This window comes from Halichoerus grypus, chromosome 2 (assembly GCF_964656455.1).
Source record: "Halichoerus grypus chromosome 2, mHalGry1.hap1.1, whole genome shotgun sequence".
NCBI lineage: Eukaryota > Metazoa > Chordata > Mammalia > Carnivora > Phocidae > Halichoerus > Halichoerus grypus.
Window position 1 is genome coordinate 86,759,967 of NC_135713.1, and position 20,414 is coordinate 86,780,380.

The following is a 20,414-nucleotide window of genomic DNA, read 5'->3' on the forward strand; positions in this document are numbered from 1 at the left end:
ATTCAGTTTGTTTTAAACAGTCTAATTTGCTAAACTGCAAAAATGGAATGAATTATTCTCATGTTTATGCATGTGTAGACAGTGAGAGGTGGGGAGAAATAATAATCTTAGTGGTCATTATGGATTGCATGACAGATAAAGTAAAATTTTACTAATTTACAAGTATTAACTGAGAGCCTACTGGGCCCCAGTTATTATAGCAGGCTCTGGGATCACAGAGATGAAAATTCTTTGTCTCACTCTGAGCACTCAATTTCTTAAGAAGGTATCCATGCAAATGGAGAGAACCCAGTATGCTGGCTGTTTTAATAAAATGTATGTACAAAATAATTGGGAAACAGAAAAAGGATTACCTAATCCTACCTAATTTGGGGCTTTTAAGTTTTCCTTCATTTTCACTGCTATAAAACATACTTCGGTACCATATTTTGCAAAAACAAAACAAAACAAAACAAAAACCAAAAAAAAAAACAAAACCCCAAAACCCTCCTCTACATTTTAGCCTATATCCTCAGAATAAATTCTTCAAAACGGAATTACTACGGTTAAAGGCATGAAAAATTTCACCGGTCCTTGATCGATATTGCAAATTGCTTTCTTGACAGAATGCTTCATTTAGACATTTATGAGAGTGCCCATTTCACTATACTACTATCAGGGTAGTAGACTGTTCTCTTTAAAATTAATCTCTCCATTCCCTTCAGTGGAGACAACCAATGAAACACTTCTTGTATTTCTTTCCAGGGTTATACTATCTGTATTTATAATAGTTTTGTGATATATGGAAATGTATTTAATTTTATAAAGACAAATTCATTACACAGTCAAGTATGTTAATATATTTCATGATTTTTTTCTGATGGTTTTCAAGATACCGCGCTTTTTATTTTCCTCTACTCTTTGTCATTGATTGGTTAATATGATCATTTTGGTCAAAGGAGAACTGTATCAATCTTGAAAACTGGCAGAAGAAAACTTTCTAGTGTTTGTGTTTGTCTGTTTCATTTAACTCTTCTCAAGGGAGCCTGAGGAATGACCCACGCACAGCGTAAGCCTTGGGTTTTCCAAACAATAAGCGAGATCTCCTCTGAGGGAAAGACATCAGAAAAAATGTCTGTCTACTGCTTAGAGGTTTGGAAAATGATGATGATTCTATCCATTGCCATTAGAAACATAGCATTTCCAGTAAAGTGAGTGTGTGTACATGGGCCAGTAGGGCAGGAGTGCGTAAATCAAAATGGAGCAAACTGGTGGCAGAGGCTAACTAAGAATGTAGAAAAATACAATACATTTCAGGGTTCCTTCTTTTAACTGTACCAATTAACGGCCCCTATTTAGCAAAGAATGCAAGCTCTCTAAAATGCCCTCTTTATACTAGATTCCACAGTGACATGATCTTCTATTATACACAGAAGTGCATCCATAGAAACCTGCCAAACTGAAGGAGGGTTGTTTTCTCTTTGTTCGTTCTTCTTAAAACATCCTTTTAAGTTGTTTTGACATTCAGCTACTTAATAGTAGAATCCTAAACAAAATAATTTAATGCCAGATCTATAGGCTGTCAGAATTTGGATAAAATGAATAAAAAATTTATTACCCAAATGTGCTATAAAACAGCACAATGATGTATTACAGAAGGTGTTAGAAAGTAATTACAACTGTTGAAAAAATCCTGCCCTAAAAATCAGATAGTCTGAATTTTTAAAAATAATCTTGGTGGCTCTTTTTCCGGCTGGAACCATGGAGGGTGCAGAAGAGAAGAAAAAGAAGGTTCCTGCTGTGCCAGAAACCCTTAAGAAGAAGCGAAGGAATTTCGCAGAGTTGAAGATCAAGCATCTGAGGAAGAAGTTTGCTCAGAAGATGCTTCGAAAGGCAAGAAGGAAGCTTATCTATGAAAAAGCTAAGCATTACCACAAGGAATATAGGCAGATGTACAGAACTGAGATTCGAATGGCAAGGATGGCAAGAAAAGCTGGCAACTTCTACGTACCTGCGGAACCCAAATTGGCATTTGTCATTAGGATCAGAGGTATCAATGGTGTGAGCCCAAAGGTTCGAAAGGTGTTGCAGCTTCTTCGCCTTCGCCAGATCATCAATGGCACCTTTGTTAAGCTCAACGAGGCTTCAGTTAACATGCTAAGGATGGTGGAACCGTATATAGCATGGGGGGACCCAGACCTGAAGTCAGTGAATGAATTGATCTACAAGCGTGGTTATGGCAAAACCAACAAGAAGCGAATTGCCCTGACAGATAACACATTGATTGCCCGATCTCTTGGTAAATATGGCATCATCTGCATGGAGGATCTGATTCATGAGATCTATACTGTTGGAAAACGTTTCAAAGAAGCAAACAACTTTTTATGGCCCTTCAAATTATCTTCTCCACGAGGGGGAATGAAGAAAAAGACCACCCATTTTGTAGAAGGTGGAGATGCTGGTAACAGGGAAGACCAGATCAATAGGCTTATTAGAAGGATGAACTAAGGTATCTACCATGATTATTTTTGTAATCTGGTCAGTTAATAAATGACTACTCTCAAATGGAAAAAAAAAATAATAATCTTGGTGGAACCAGTTTATGTTCTATTAAAATTTCTCAGAAAAAAAAAATCTAAGCCCTTCCTAATGCAAACCTGGCAAAATACTAAATAGCTTTATCTGATAAATATAAATTTAATTCAGTGAAGCAAAGTCTGAGGTGAGGAAGAAAATTTGATAGAGGAAGCATAATTTCTCTTCTGTCGTAGAGGGTGATGTAAGATTTCCCTTCCTGCCTGGGATAAGCAGTAACATAATCAACACCTCATCATGTTTTGTGAGGAAAGAAAAGCAGTGAACATCCTTGCACTTCCATTTCTTTGACTTCAAAATGGGAAACATGAACTTGATTTCTAACTTACGTGATCCATGACTTGGGTTTACCATGTTCTCCCTTCCTTGTAATGAAATAGAATGGGGACTCATTAGATTTTCACTCTTGTCAACAGTTGTTTTCTTTGGGCAGCTGGATGGACGGCATTAAGGCAATTAGAAAGTTTTCCCTGTGGGATAACAATTTAGAGGGACTTTGATGGGGAGCAGGGATAAAACCTGGACAGCAAGCTACAACCTACTGGGAGCAGCTCTTAAAGCAAATATAGGGTATGTGTGAGAGGGTCTCATGCTTTTCAAAGCTGATTATCATCATAAGCAAGGGAAAAGGTTGAAAGAGAATAGTAAAAGGCGGATACTAAGTGTGTCCTTCTACCAATAAAATGTCACACATAAGAAAGAATCAAATATTCATTGAAACAATCGTAGGCATCAGAACAAAAATTGAAGTCTTCTTGCTTTTAAAATGTATATAACAAAAAAGTTTTATTTTAAAAGTTTTGGTAAGAGTCACAAGTTTTAAGTAGGGTATCTTTAGGTAAGATGTTATCTTCTGGCTTCCTTTCCTGGTACTCTCCTCAGACTCACTCCTCTCCAGACACAAGAGCCTGGTTGCTCTCTCATACGTGACAAGAAGGCTCCACCGTAGGTCTTTGGCAGTGGGTATTCCCTTTCATGGAATGTTCTTTTCTAGATATTCTGTTGAGTAATTCCTTCATCCTTCAAGTCTTTGCTCAAAAGCTGCTTCCTCACGGAGACCTACCCAGTTAGACAATATACCTAGCCCCTTCTTCCACCTAGCGGACAACCACTTCCTGAAAACTCTTCCCATTCCTTTTCCCTGATCCACCCCTTTTTTTCCCCCATAGAACTTACCATCTTCTAATATGCTGTGAATATTAGTTTTTTTTCAATATTTATTATTTATTGTCTGTTACCTCTTCCACCCACACTCACTCCTACCCCCAGAGAGAATCTGAACTCCAAGAGGGCAAGGATCTTTGTTTGTTTGTTTTTTATAATTTTTTAAAGATTTTATTTATTTATTTATTTTATTTATTTATTTATTTATTTGATAGAGAGAGTGAGACAGCGAGGGAGAGAGAAAGAGCATGAGAGGGGCAGAGGGAGAAGCAGACTCCCCACTGAGCAGTGTGCCTGATGTGGGACCATGACCTGAGCCCAAGGCAGATGCTTAACTGACTGAGCCACCCGGGCGCCTGGATCTTTGTTTTTGTTTTTGTTTTTTAATGGATGTGTCCAAAACACCTAGTGCAGTGCCCACAGGTAAATGGTATAAAGGTACTCAATTAGTATTTGTTAAATGAATACAACATAACAATAAAAAAGGTAAAAAAAAAAAAAAAACTTATGTAATCCACATGAACTGCAAAGTACAGATAAGCTAAGGAAAACAACAGAGAAATTTTCATATACATCTATCTGCTTTTGCTGTTGTTGGGAGATACAGAAACAGGAAGCCAAATAGACTAAGGGTTTGTTTTGTTTCCTGGGAGAAGAACCCCCTAGAAACTGGTCCTTTTTACTACCCAATTTACAGTATTTCCTGAGATTAATAATACCTTGCATTTGAATGATGCTTCTAAATTTTTTCTTAAAGGTCTGTGTTGTATGTTAGCTCGCTTTAATCCCTATTTTATAATAAAACTAAAGCTCAGAGAGGCAAAACATTGCCCAATGTGTTACATTCAGCAAATGTGACTTCACATTTGGGTATCTAGGCTTTCTAATTCCATAAACTGTCTTCACAGAGAGAAGACAAAGGGCTACCCCACTGAGAGGAGGAAAGACAAGCAACTGAGGGCGGGGGGTGGGGGGGGGAGGGGTGGGCGGACTCATAGTGTGATGTCTGTCGGTAGACTAGGAGGACAAGAACAGAGACAAATTGTTAGAATTAAAGGAGAACATCATCATTGGCAATGACCTACATTTGTTGTTCAGTATTCAAAACATCTTTTAAAAGGTTAAAATGATATCTACAGTATATTTCACAGTGCTCATTTATGCCTTAAATGCCATAAAATTTAGACTTTGTGAGGGGATTTATTATTATTTTCCTTGTTTCTTGTCATGTAACTATAACTCATTTAGAAAATTAAGGTCAATACTGAAATTTTGTCATTGTTTTTCAATGGTTCTCAGCTCTCCAGCTATGAATTAATATTAGATAGCAATTTTTGCTCTTTGTTATCATGATTTTATCAGATATTTTATTTCTGGAATACACAGCTGTTAACTGCAAAACTATTCTTTTAAGTGTCAACCTTCAATCATTTGCTTTTTCATTTCTATTTTTTCCCCTAGCAGCTGTTCTATTGATTGTCTAGAAATTGTCCCTTCTATGTTTAAAATTAAAACAGGAAGTGTAAAATAAAAAGGTTAGATGTGAAAAAGGATGGTAAAATCGTAAGAACCCAAGTGCTGTGCTCCAAGAAACTGAAATGTATATGCCCTGTAAACATACCCACACATTTGGAATGCAAAAATACACACTTAATTAACATTGGCCTTATTGAAATAATTCAGGAAAAGTATCAAATATGTTAAGGGCACACTAGGTGTTTATTACTTTACGAAATGCTGCAACATACTTTCAGGAAGTGGAGAAGTTGTTATTACCTTCATTTTGCAGTTGAGGAAACTGAAGCTCAGGGAAGATAAATAACCTAGTCAAGAACCCACAGCCAGGAAATTGCAGAGATGAGATTGGAATTGAGTTTTGTCTTGATTTCAAAAAGCTTGTGTTCTCTTCTCTTTTTATCGCCTTTTCTCCTGAACTATTTCAGACTTACAAAAACTATACAGAGAAAAATGAAAATCTAGGTACCCATCTGCCAATTTAAGGAAGAGAAAATTATAAATAAGTTGGACGCCTAATTATATTTGCCAGTCTCATTCTGCCTCTTTTCCTCCTGAATCCTGAATTTGTATTTTTCATTCCCATTTATGTATTTACATGTTTACTACACATATATGTGTCTCTAAGCAATATTTAGTGTTTTGACACTAATGCTAATTTTTTACTAATCTATATAGACACATATTTATAGATGTATATATGCATATATACACATGCATATACGTATATATATAAATATTTAAATACATACGGATATATGTTTAAATACTGATATATGTGTGCAAATATATATATCTGTATATATATGATGAGATATGTGTGTATATGCATATACTCTATTTATGCTTAACAATGTTACAGAAAAATCCATCTGAATGATCTGAGCAAGAATTCTGTAGTGTGAATTTTATCAAAAGACTTTTTGATATCAATGAAGACGATCATATGATACTTCTTAAATTTTATAATGTAATGGATTTTATTCATTGCTTTTCTAATATTCAACCATCTTTGATTTTGTGGAATCTCTCTATTTTGGTGCTGATATATTATTTTTAAATCTGCTTTTGGATTTTAATTGATAAACACGAGTGATTTATTTTTAATTCAATTTATTTAAACTAAGAAAATAGTCACCCATTTCTCCCATTTCCCACCCTTTGGGAACCACCTATCTGTTCTCTATGAGCTTGGTTTTGTTTGTTTGTTTGTTTATTTGTTTAAGCTTCCATGTATAAGAGAGACCACATGGTATTTGTCTTTCTCTGATTTATTTCATTTAGCATAGTGACTTTCAGGTCGACCCATGTTATCACAAATGGCAAGATTTCATTCTTTTTTATGGCTGAATAATATTGTATATATATGCCACAACTTCTTTATCCACCCATCAATGGCCACTTAGGTTGTTTCCATATCTTGCCTATTATAAGTAATGCTGCAATGCACAGAGGGGTGTAATATGCAAATACCCTACTGTTTTGATCTTTTCTTCCCCCTCACTGCCTTTGGTCAGATCTTTATTCAGAATTAGTTGCCCAAAATGATCGGACATTTATGGAACAAACAAATTTAAGTTTATGCAGCACGCTTCTTTTCTTTTGTGGTGGGTTTCTTTTCTGCAGGCTTCTCAGCTGCTGGTTTCTTGGTAGCTGCAATTTTTTTCCCACCAGAGGCTTCTTCTGCTTCTTCACGCCAACAGCCTCCTTTCCTCTCTTCCCTATCACAGGCTTCTTGCCTGGAACCCCCTTCTCATCTGAGTTGGCTTCCAGCGCTGCTGCTATCTTATCCATCTGGAGTTTGTGATTTTTGCTCCAGTGAAGAATGGTTATTCCGGCTTGTGGTCTTGGCATATGGGTTTAGCTTCAACATGATTCTCAGGTTTTTCTGTGGATTCTACTTCAGGATTCGGCAATGAATCCTCTTGTGTGGTGCTCGGAGGGCACTTTGGAACTCTGGGCTTTTCAAGATTTTGCTAAGGTCTGTATTGAGCATCTTGCGCCTGAGAAGGTTGTAGTTACTCTTGAGGGAGGCAGCTTTACGCCAAGTGCCACGCAGATCATCTAAGCTGCGGGAAGCACTTTCAGTCCAAATGCAGAAACATCCCACATGCTCCCCAGGAGCAAGTTTCAAAGTGCTCAGTTTGCTTACGTTAAGTAGAGTAATTCCAAGGATGTTTCTGAAGGCCTTCATGATACCGTTGTCCTCACTATAGAGGACGCAGGGTCTCCTGGGCTGGATACCACACATTTGGCCCTTGCCAGGGTCTCTTGGGCTGGATACCAGACATTTGGCTCTTGCCATCTCTCATTTGCTCAGAGGCATAGACCTCTTGCTATCATTCCAGGCCTTAAGTTTCTTAAGAAGCAAAACAGCCTCCTTGGTCTCCTTGTAGCTTTCAGTTTTTACCTTCGACCACCAAAACAAGTTCAGGAATTTCCTCAGTTTGATGACCTTTACACATGACCAGCACTGGTAAGGCCGAGGCAGCCAGGGCAGAGCACATGGCATATCGCTGCTGGGTTGTGTTCCCTATGCGGTGCCCGTGGTGTCGGGCTCTGGTTGGTGCAAACACGCAGCCCCCACGACACATATTTCCAAAAGCACCCTGGCCAGAACTCTGAGTCCCACTGCCTGGAACTCTACAAATCTGAGCCCCAAGACTCGGCACTGGTTTGATGACCTGCTAATTCACTGACAGCATAGGGCTGTCTGTTGTTTTTGCACAAGTTGGTGTGAACAAAGTTCACAATACCTAGTCAAAGGGGAGTCTTGAACACAGCAGGCAAAGTGACATTTTTGCCAGAAGACTCCCTCTTTTCGAAATATACTGATGCCACTGCGCAGGCACATGCCATGGCGGGGAGAGAAAGCCATGCTCCTCTCAACCTCAGTGGCTCCTACAGGAAAAGCTATTTTGATCTTTGGATTTTTTTCAAATTAGTGTTCTTGTTTTCTTTAGATAAATACCCAGAAGTGGAATTGCTGGATCATAGGGTAACTCTATTTTTAACTTTTTGAGGAACCTCCATACTGTTTTCCAGAGTGGCTGCACCAGCTTGCATTCCCACCAACAGTGCATTAAGGCTTCCCTTTTCTCCATATCTCCATTTGGAACAAACAAATTTAAGTTTATGCAGCAGGCTTCTTTTCTTCTGTGGTGGGTTTCTTTTCTGCAGGCTTCTCAGCTGCTGGTTTCTTGGTAGCTGCAATTTTTTTTTCCCACCAGAGGCTTCTTCTGCTTCTTCCAACAGAAGGAAACAACAACAATTGTTATTTTTAGTCTTTTGGATAATAGCCATTCAAATAGGTGTGTGGTGATATCTCACCGTGGTTTTGATTTACATTTCTCTGATTAATGATGTAGAGCATCTTTTCATGTACCTGTTGGCCATCTGTATGGCTTCTTTAGAAAAATGTCTATTCAGTTCTTCTCATTTTTAATCGGATTTTTTTTTTTTTTTGCTATTGAGTTGTATGTGTTCTTTATATATTTTGGATATAAGCCTCTTGTCAGATATATGATTTACAAATATTTTCTCCCATTCAGGAGGTTGCCTTTTCATTTTGTTGATGGTTTCCTTTGTTGTGCAGAAGCTTTATAGTTCAACGTAGTCTCCCTTGTTTATTTTTGCTTTTGTTGCTTTGTTTTTGGTGTCAGATTAAGAAAATCATTCCCAAGACCTATGTCAGTTTCTTACTGCCTGTGTTTTCTTCAAGGAGTTTTGTGGGTTTTGGTCTTTTTTTCTTTTTTAAGATTTTATTCATTTATTTGAGAGAGAGAGTGAGTGAACTAGAGAGAGAGAGAGAGCACAAGCAGGAAGAGGAGCAGAGAGAGAGGGAGAAACAGACTCTCTGCTGAGCAGGGAGCCCAACTCGACTTGGACACAGGGGGCTCGATCCTGGGACTCCAGGATCATGACCTGAGCCGAAAGGGCAGATGCTTAACAAACTGAGCTACCCAGGCACCCCTCGTTTTAGGTCTTACATTGAAGTTTTTAATCTATTTTGAGTTCACTTTTGTGTATGTTGTAAGATAGTGGGCCAATTTCATTCTTTTGCATGTGGCTGTCCAATATTCCCAACACCATTTATTGAAGGGACTGTCCTTTCCGCATTGCATATTCTTGGCTCCTCTGTCATAAATTGACTATATATGCATGGATTTATTTCTGTGCTCTCTATTCTGTTCTATTGATCTATGTGTCTATTTTTATGCCGATACCATACTGTTTTGATTACCATAGCTTTATAATATAGTTTGAAATCCGGAAGCATGATGCTCTTCTTTCTCAAGATTGCTTGGCTATTTGGAGTCTTTTGTGGTTCCATACAAATTTATAGGATTGCCTGTTCTTTTTCTGTGAAAAAAGCCATCGGAATTTTGATAGCAATTGCACTGAATCTTAGACTGCTTTGGGTAGTATGAATGTTTTTAACAATATTAATTCTTCCAATCCATGAGAATGGAATACCTTTCTATTCATTTTTGTCATCTTCAATTTCTTTCATCAATGTCTTATAGTTTTTAGTGTATAGGTTTTTCATCTCCGTGGTTAAATTTATTCCTAGGTGTTTTATTCTTTTTGATGAAATTGTAAATGGGTTTTCTTAATTTCTCTTTCTGATAGTTTGTCTCTTTGCTGTTGGTTTGTAGAAACACAACAACTTTTCATGTATTGGTTTTGTATCCTGCAATTTTACTGAATTCATTAGTTCTAACACTTTTTTTTTTAAATTTTAAATTAAAAAAAATTTTTTTAAAATTAACATATAATGTATTATTTGTTTCAAGGGTACAGGTCTGTGATTCATCAGTCTTACACAACACACAGTGCTCACCACAACACATACCCTCCCCAAAGTCCATCACCTAGTTACCCCATCTCCCCACCTCCTCCCCTCCAGCAACCCTCAGTTTGTTTTCTATGATTAAGAGTTCTTGTTTGTCTCCCTCTCTGGTTTCCTCTTGGTTCATTTTTTTCCTCTCCTCCCCTATGATCCTCTGCCTTGTTTCTTAAATTCCACATATCAGTGAGATCATATGATAATTGTCTTTCTCTGATTGATTTCTTTCATTTAGCATAATACCCTCTAGTTCCATCCACATTGTTGCAAATGGCAAGATTTCATTTTTTTGATGGCTGCATAATATTTCATTGTGTGTGTGTGTGTGTGTGTGTGTATATATATATATACACACACACATCTTTATCCATTCATCTCTCTATGAACATCTGGGCTCTTTCCATAGTTGGGCTACTGTGGACATTGCTGCTATAAACATTGGGGTGCAGGTATCCCTTCGGATCACTACATTTGTATCTTTGGGGTAAATACTGAATTGTACAATTGCTGGTCATAGGGTAGCTCTATTTTCAACTTTTTGAGGAACCTCCATACTGTTTTCCAGAGTGGCTGCACCAGCTTGCATTCCCACCAACAGTGTAGGAGGGCTCCCCTTTCTCTGCATCCTCACCAACATCTGTCGTTTCCTGATTTGTTAATTTTAGCCATTCTGACTGGTGTGAGGTGGTATCTCATTGAGGTTTTGATTGGGATTTCCCTGACGCCGAGTGATGTGGAGCACTTTTTCATGTGTCTCTTGGCCATTTGTATGTCTTCTTTGGAGAAATGTCTGTTCATGTCTTCTGCTCATTTCTTGATTGAATTATTTGTCCTTTGGGTGTTGAGTTTGATAAGTTCCTTATAGATTTTGGATACTAGCCCTTTATCTGATATGTCATTTGCAAATATCTTCTCATTCTGTCAGTTGTCTTTTGGTTTTGTTGACTGTTTCCTTGCTGTGCGAAAGTTTTTTATCTTGACAAAGTCCCAGTAGTTCATTTTTGCCTTTGTTTCCCTTGCCTTTGGAGACTGTCTAGCAAGAGGTGCTGCAGCTGAGGTCCAAGAGGTTGCTGTCTGTGTTCTCCTCGAGGATTTTGATGGATTCCTATCTCATATTTAGGTCTTTTTGATGGAGTGTTTAGGGCTTTCTATATATAGTATCGTGTCATCTGCAAATAGTGACAACTTCTTCTCTTCCAATTTTGATGCCTTTTTTTTTTTTTTTTTTTTTTTTGCCTAATTGCTGTGGCTAGGACTTCCACCACTATGTTGAATAAAAGTGGCAAGAGTGGGCATCCTTATCTTATGCCTGATCCAATGTTGAATATGATGTTAGCTATAGATCTGTCATATACAGTCTTTAATATGTTGAAGTATGCTTCCTCTATACCAGCTTTGTTAAGAGTTTTTATCATACACAGATGTTGAATTTTGTTGAATGCTTTTCTGCATCTATTGAGAAGATCATATAATTTTTATCCTTCATTTAGTTAATGTGGTATATCACACTGACTCATTTGCAGATGTTGAACCATCCTTCTATCCCTAGAATGAATCCCACTTGATCATGGTGTATGATCCTTCTAATGTATTATTGAATTTGGTTTGCTAACATTTTGTTGGGGGCTTTTGAATCTATGTCATCAGGGATATTGGATTGTAATTTTCTTTTCTTGTGACAACTTCGTATGGTTTTGGTAATAGGATAATCCTGGGCTTGTAAATGAGTTTGGTAGAGTTTCCTCCTCTTCTATTTTTTCTATTAAACCTAAACTTTATTTAAGGTTTATGCACTGATATTTAGAAGTAATATTGGTCAGAGCGAATAATCCAGGACAACTAATTTTCTTTCTTTCTTTCCTTCTTTCTTTCCTTCTTTCTTTCTTTCTTTCTTTCTTTCTTTCTTTCTTTCTTTCTTTCTTTCTCTACTTACTTTTTCTTTAGGTTTTCCTGGACTTCACAATTAATTTGAACGCAAACTCTAAATCAGGATAAAGGCACATTTGGTGAGTAGATTGTATGTGTCATTTCTTTCACAAGGACCTCAAGTGTCAGTTTTATGTACTGGTATCATTTAATTTTTCACATTATGCAGGCCAAGACCTTGTCCCGTATCCTCATATATTTTTTAAGATCCAAGCCTCATGGTTACTGAACTAAATTCAGTGTGTAACATGTTTGTTATAAACAACATGGCATCTGGTATCCCCCAGACCAAGTGATCTGAGAGAGAGGCAGCAACCAAGATGGTGGCTGCTGTGTCTTTTATAACTGAATATCAGAAGTGGCATACCAATTCTTCTGACATATTCTATTGGTCACACCAATAGACCAACTCTAGTATAATATGGGAGGGGATTACACAAGGGTGTTAATACCATGAGGTGGGGATCATTAGGAGCCACCATAGATGATGGCTACCAGGGTACATATTCACATTTAAATTCTATTAAATCTAGTCTATACTGATAGCTCATGACAGCAATGTATTCCCAGCACCCTAGACAATATCTGACAAATAGTAGGCTCCTAATAATTTTTAATAATCAACTAGCTGATTTTATATTATCATAGATATATTATAGCATAGATAGTTGGGTTTTAGGTTTTTCTAAAAGGATTTATAGAAGGATATTTTGGCTGCCATAATTTGATAAAGAGAAGTTAAAGGCATGCATAACTACTGTGTATATGTGAATTTTAGGCATTACTTCAAAATTTTATTTCACTCAAAGAGGAAGGTTCAAGAGAATGGACATTTAAAATTGTGTTCTAATTTTTACTGTTAGATATATTGTTATTTTGAAATTATTTAAGGTATGTTATAGGATAAAGTATTAAGTAAATAAGTTAATGGTTTAGGAAAGAAGTTTCCATAGAGAGGAAACAAGTATAAAATATTAAAACATTTTGTGATCTTAAATTTGAACTGGAAATATCAGTGAACACTCATGAGTCTACCCACTCATCCAACCAAACAACAGATTCTACTAATTTCCCTAATTTTAGAAAAGGCTTAGAAACAATGATAATCTAGCAGTGATGTGTATTCCAAATTACTGTTTTTCATTAAAAGGAATTAGGGCTCCTTGGAGAAATGGCTGATTCTAAATCTGAAACAGAAAATTTTCAAGATTAGCCTGGGATGTCTTATGCCAGAAAGCAGGAACTATCAAATTCTAATGTGGTCATATTAAAAAGATATATAATACAGCTTGAAGGAGGTCCCATTGACCTCAGATAAGGCAACTTACACATCAAAAAGATTTAAACAGAATATGTAAAAAATTATGAGTCCATGATGAGACAAAATAATTAAAAAATAGAACAATACCAAACAAAACACACTAACCTCAAGATACTGATTCCAATGGAGTTTTCTAGGATACCAACTCATTACTCTAACAAGTAACAAAAAAATCAGGGATTTATTCTACCCGAATAATAGTTGACACAAGAATGACCTTTTTTTTTAGTTGAATTACAACGGACATAAACTATCCTATTAGTTTCAGGTGTAAATCACAGTGATTTGATATTTTATAAATATTTTATAAATGAATGCCAGAAAACAAACCACGCAACTGAGTGATGGGCCAAAGACTCTAAGAGAAACCTCACCAAAGAAGAGATCAGATGGCAAATAAACATATGAGGAGAGGCTCCACATTATATGTCATCAGGGAAATGCAAATTAAAACAACTAGATACCACTAAACATCAATTAGAATAGCCAAAATCTGGAACACTGACAACACCAAATGCTGGTGAGGATGTGGAGCAACAAGAAATCTCATCCACTGTTGGTAGAATATAAAATGGTATGGCCACTTGGAAGACATTTTGGTGGTTTCTTACAAAACTAAACATACTCTTGTCATATGACCCAGGAAGGCTGCTTCTTGATATTTTCCCAAATGAACTGAAAACTTATGTCAATACAAAAATCTGCACATAGATGGTTATAGCAGTTTTTTTCATAATTTCCAAAATTTGGAAAATAAACCTGGAACATCCAGACAGTGGAATATTATTCAGCATTAAAAAGAAATAAGCTATCAAGCCATGAAAAGACATGGAGGAAACTTAAATGCTTATTACTAAGTGAAAAAAACTGATCCGAAAAAGCTGCATACTGTATGACTCCAACTGTATGACCTTCTGGAAAAGTCAAAACTATGAAGCCAGTAAAAAAATCAGTGGTTTCCAAGGGTGGGGGTGGTAGTAGGGATGAAGAGGTGGAGTAAAGAGGATTTTTAGGACAGTGAAACTACTCTGCATGATACTATAACGATGGCTACATGTTTGTGTTTCTTTGTTTGTTTGTTTTTTTGATACATGTTATTATATATTTGTCCAAACCCACAGAATGTAAGACACCAGGAGTGAATCCTAATGTAAACTATGGACTCTGGGTGATTACGATGTTTCAAAATGTAGGTTTAAACCCACTGTAACAAATGTATCACTCTGGTGGGGGTTGCTGCTAATGGGAGAGGCTATGCATGTGTGGGGGAAGGGGTATACATATATATCTATACCGTTCCCTCAATTGTGCTGTGAACCAGAAGTGCTCTAAAAAAACAGTGTTAATAAATTTAAAAAAATGTAAGAGGTCTGTGATTTGGGTCAACATAATAGCGTGTTTGGCAATTATGAGTAAAAATGAACTGGCACCTGGAGATATGGTCTGAGCTATCATTACACACACGGAAGGTAAATTAATAGCATTCTTGCTTTCTTGGTCATGAGCTAATTCGGAAAATATGATAAGGCCTGGATATTCAGCCTTGGCGTAGACCTGTTCATCAATAAGGTAACTCCATTTTCCATGGATTGATCTGAGAGAGCCCAAAGTACCACGTGGGTCATACCACAGTGCATTTGTTTTTCCTCCATTTATTTGATCCAGGCTCAAGATAGATTATTTGCCTGGTTTGGTTTACACCTTTGTTTTCCCCATGAAATGTTTTAAGTACACAAGGTGAGGGACCAGGTCTTATTCAGGTTTGTCAATCACTATTTCCTGAAGCAAAGAACTATTCAGAGTAAAGATAAGAAAATTCACTTGGACTCACACATTCCAGGCCTAAAAGAAGCCAGGTTACCTATTTATAAAAGTGGAATTAATACCACTTGACAAGTTTACAGATACAAAGATGGCCACAAAGTCTCAATGTGTATAGCATTTGTGGAATTACATAGTTGCAGAAAAATCAATCTCCTGAAACATTCTCTCAGCAGTAACAATGACAACCCTATTCTGTTTCTTTTGCTAATCTTAATGTGAGTTATTGACTGTGTGGAGGTGGGAGGCGAGAAGCAGCTGTTCACATGGGTGGTATACAAGATAATCTTAAAGATTCTCTGGCCCAAATTATTTTCACTCTTTTCTATTTCTTATGCTTGCAAATCCTACATTTTTAATACTAAGAAAGGCCCTGCTTGAATATGGAATAAAAATAAAAAAGTGGTCTGTTTCCACACTGATAACCACTTGGCCTCTGCGCTCTTGCTACCTCACCACTGCCGATGTTTTTCTCATCAGCGGCACACCCAGGCAGAAAAGAGGGACTCCCTAGGGAACAGAGGCTTCGCTCGGAGTGGGAGGACCTGGGTTTCCTTGCTAAAAACTCCAAACAAACTCTTAAGATCCATTTAACATAATTAAATTCTTGGTGGTGAAGAACTGATCAATAGGGCTGATCCAGGTACAGTGTCCCAGCATAAAGACGCTGTATGTCTTTGGAAGGAGGAAAGTAGATAGACATGTTTTCTTCCAGTTTGGAAACTGCAGATATTCTATTTTTCTTTCTTTAAATAACTAATTCTGGCATTTGGGGACAGATGATTTTATCCAAATTTCAATTCATAAAATTTCTCATATGTCTAAGCACTTTCTGCATTTGACCCAAGAAGTACATGCCATAAAAATCAACAGAATATTTTCTTTAGAATACTAGGAACATACAGAAATCTCAGCAGAGATACCGTTGTACCACATATGTTTTGATAAACAACACTTTTCAAAGCTTTTGTATTTTATTCATCCAAGATTTTAACAAGAAATAAATCTGAAGAGGCTAGTGACATGAATGGATCTTCTATGAGGAAAGAGAATATCTATCCCTAGTTTTCAATTATAGAGCGAACACCTAGGCAAACATCAACCATGAAAGGATACGAACAAAGGTTTGGGCAATTAAAATGCTACCAGTTACAGCACAAAAGGGAAAAGAAGTATGCTTTTGTCTTTTCAATCAATTGCATTTTAGTTATTTGAAAACAAAATATTCCAATGAACATCTTTCAGTACTATTTTTAGTAGTTCTTTAGAATGTTTTTATGTTTAATTAAAAGTTTGATTTCATATTACCCTGAACACTATTCATTGGGGGTACAGACACAAGAAAGGGATTAAACATATTAATATAATTAATATCTAATCAATAGCTATTAACTGATATGTAGGAAAATTAAACATATCAGTTGAGCCCATTTATGGCAGGAACTAATTTAAAAACCAACAAGCTTTGGGACGTATGCATAAATAAAACAAAAGCATAATGTAGTCTCTCTTTTTACCATACTTTTAGCAAATGTAGCAAATGAGCATAGAAATATAAAAAATACATAAGCCAGGGATTAATTAGTCACTTTACAAAAAAAAAAAGGCTTTTATTTTAAGAAAGTATTTTTACAGGAAGTATTTCTGTAAGTATTAATATATAACTCTTTTTATAATTATTTTATACGTTACTAGCTTTAAAGGATGCTAGTAGTTGCCCACCATGAGATATTCTTGTGTTGAGCCAGGCGACAACTTATAAAAAAATTCTTGAGTGATACTCAGAAATATTTTAATCCTCATGTGTCAATTTCTTTCAGTGGGAGTGATGATACAAAAAAAAGAAAACTGTCAAAAGTACCATTTTTAAAAATATGTCACATAAATCATTAATATGAGTTGATTTTATGATGAAAGACTGCAGGTCAATTTTAAATATAAGAAAACAAGTCACATGGCCAAGTACTAAATAATGGACATGAAACTTGTCACTAACATTCTTTTTTATTTTAAATTCCTTTTCTGTACTTTTTGCTACCCTTATACCTACTTTTTCCTGTCTCCACTATGCCTGTCTCTCTGCCCTCTACCTTGTTTCTTCTGCTTTCATTCCTTGCTGTCTATACCCTATGTCTACAGTGATACCCAGTGACATTTCCAACACTGCTTGGTTCTCTGTTAGCATATATTATTATATTTAGATATTAGTAAATTAGTATATATGAGTATATTAGAGTATAGCAATATGGACTATGGAGCTGCTAGGTTATCCAACTCACTGGGCACATCAAAGGCTTATTATCTATGAAACAAGCAGCTATATCCACATTTTAACATCTTTGATTTAAAGGAAATTTGATTTGTATTTATTTGATCTAAAGGAAATTTCTCAGAGTTTGACTTTATTTTCAGAGGATCAATCTGAACATTGATTTCAAACTCTGAAAAATAAGCCCTTCCAATACTCCTTAGCTAGACAGATGAATAATTAGTAATCAATAGGTAAGGTGGATAAAGCAGTCAGTTCTCATGACTTCTAGTTACGTTTATCTACGACACACCTGAGAATTTGATTTGGTAAATACACAAAGAAAAACATGGGGAATAGTGTTTAACGTAGAAAAGGACTCAAAATAAAGGGAAAATGCAACGTTCTAGAGTAAACAAATCTTAAAATAGTGCCTTTTCCTGTCCACAAAATAAGCTGTGTCACAACTGAGCAGGCATAGTCATTGTTGATTTTTCCCTGTCTGCTGTGTTACAATCTATGTTGACTGCAGTCCAAGAATAGGGCATGTATGAACAAGATTGGTGAGTGACAGCTGTCAAATAATACAACTGTCATAGATTTGCAGATGTAGGTTTCCGGATTCCAGGGGTGCCGGCCACTTGTGATGCTACCGTACAGCTAGCATCATCACATGTTTATATTGAGGCCATTTATCTCAAAGACTTTGGCAGCACAGCTAATGCCATAATCCCCCAGATGGTACATGAATCAGGTATTTGAATGGTTATTTACTTAGCCACTTTCGGATTTGTTTGAATTGGATTTTTAAAAAGTAGAATATTAATAATGAAAGTTATATCAATTACTTATAGATTAATAGAACCAAATATGGAGGTAAAACAATAAATGAGGTTAATTTTTTGTTAATCTCTGAGTGAGGACATACAGAAAATACCATATAGTTGTATTTTCTTATACTTTAGCCAATTAAACATATCGATGTTTTTGACTCTTCCCAAAGCTCTGAGTATTGATTGCCTCACATCCCAAGGTGTCAGTTTCTTGCTTACCCTGTTATCTCTTCTCCTTGGTCAAGTTTACACTACCTCAACTGAGTTACAAATGTCTATTTATATAAAAAGACTGTGGATAACCTCACACTGTTCATTCTCTGCCCTACCGTTGCTGTAATTTTCCTTTGTGTTTTCTATTCATTTACTAATCCAGAACACTAGAAAGATAGAAGAGGTATCTGTAGATTTACTTGTATTTTGAGAAAACATTATTTGTACAGGTGATTTCCAAGTCTAACCACACTACTAGAACTCTACAGTTCTTTGCCTTAAAAGACTCCAAGAGAAGGGAATGCAGTCCAGTTACTTCTATTTACTTATGTGTAATCTGACCAGTTTAAGTGATCAAAATCATACAACTTGTGAGAAACAGAAGTAAACCAAAGCCGCAGGCTTCTAGTTCCAGTTCAGTGCCTTGCCCCTTGGCCACTGTCACCTATTTGCTCAAATATATATGACATTCACTGCACTTAGAGTATAGATATGGAGGCTACTACAGGAGTCTTCAAACAATACCAAATTCACACCCAATTGTTTTTTGTATCATAAACAGCAATAGCAATTGAGCTTATAGATAAAGGAGCACTTCACAATATTTTCTTACAACTATTTCTTTTAAGTAGGGGAAGATTTTATTAGATGATCTCTATTGTCCCTTCCAGTTTTAATATCCTTGGAAGTCATGAATCATCCTGGAACACATTGGTATGCAGCAAATGGCAAGAGGCATGCCTTTGTAAATTTAAAATGTTGTGATAGTGCACATTTACGGCTGAAAACATAGAATAAGAATAACCATCACAGTTGAAATTATTCTCCCTTTAATGTTGCTATATCTCATACTATCCTGACCCCGCTATTTTCCCATTTCATTCCCCATCAATCCACATAACGTGCTCTGTCCATAAATGCAGTGTGGTGGCATCAAAAGAGAACGGGCTTTGGCATATGATAGAAATAGTATTTGAATCCAGGCTGTGTGACTTTGAACTACATACTTAATCTTTTTCTGAGTCTCAGTTTCTTCCACTTAGATTACACGAACATGAGTCTGTGGAGGTGGTTATGAGGATCAGTGATCATAAGTGGATATGTTGCGATATAATACTGATAATAGTCAGATTCTTCTTATTTTTCTAAAACAAGGATTATGCAGATTTAAAGGGTGGGGGGAGAAGGAGGAGGCAGAGAACCCAGTATGTCCCTTCAAACATTTTATTGTAAAACTCACTTTCCTCTTTGCTCTTATAATACTCTGCTCTGCTCAAATGCAAGAGACAAATATAGTTCACTGCTATTTTACAAAAATTCATTTAAAGCACAGTTTTACTTTGGTTGACTCCAACATTAATGCTTATAGTCTCAATTACAATGGTGTCTGCCCGACTAGCTGAAATACCTTAAGGCACATTTCTTATCTTGCTCCATGTTGCTTATACCTTATATCATAAATGAGTTCTCATTGGTTTCAGATGAAAGTATGATGGGACAAAATGTTGGATTTAGTTAATGATGTGTAATGGTGGTTAGTTAAAATGAGGGCCTAATATCAAGATATACCAAGTAGAGAGAAGAAAAGAAATTGAAGAGAAAATAAAATATGAAAGAAAAGTTAATCTAAGCCCATGAGCAGTATGCTTGATATTCCTGAATTGAAAGCAGGTGGAATGAAGGAAAGGACTATAAAAATTGTGAAAGATGTGGGAATAAAAGGTTTCCTAGGAAAAAACATATTAACTTGTCTTTCATGGCTCCTCTTTTCTAAGATTAAAGTGATTGCACTGAATGCATTTTTAAAAATTGTTTTTGAATGCATTTCTTAAAAAATTATTTTACTAGCAATCAAAGTAATTTATGTTCACTGTAAAAATTTTGGGATATATGGCAAAACAAAGGGGAGAAAACTAAAGTTTTCCCCCAAGATAACCACTGTTAACTTCT

At 36.3% G+C, this 20,414-nt stretch overlaps 2 pseudogenes; one reads left to right on the forward strand and one right to left on the reverse strand.

The window, feature by feature from the left end:
* Positions 1–1,737: 1,737 nt before the first annotated feature.
* On the forward strand, positions 1,738–2,563 carry LOC118523005 (large ribosomal subunit protein uL30 pseudogene; annotated as a pseudogene).
* Positions 2,564–6,832: 4,269 nt separating this feature from the next.
* On the reverse strand, positions 6,833–8,136 carry LOC118523003 (large ribosomal subunit protein uL4 pseudogene; annotated as a pseudogene).
* Positions 8,137–20,414: the final 12,278 nt, after the last annotated feature.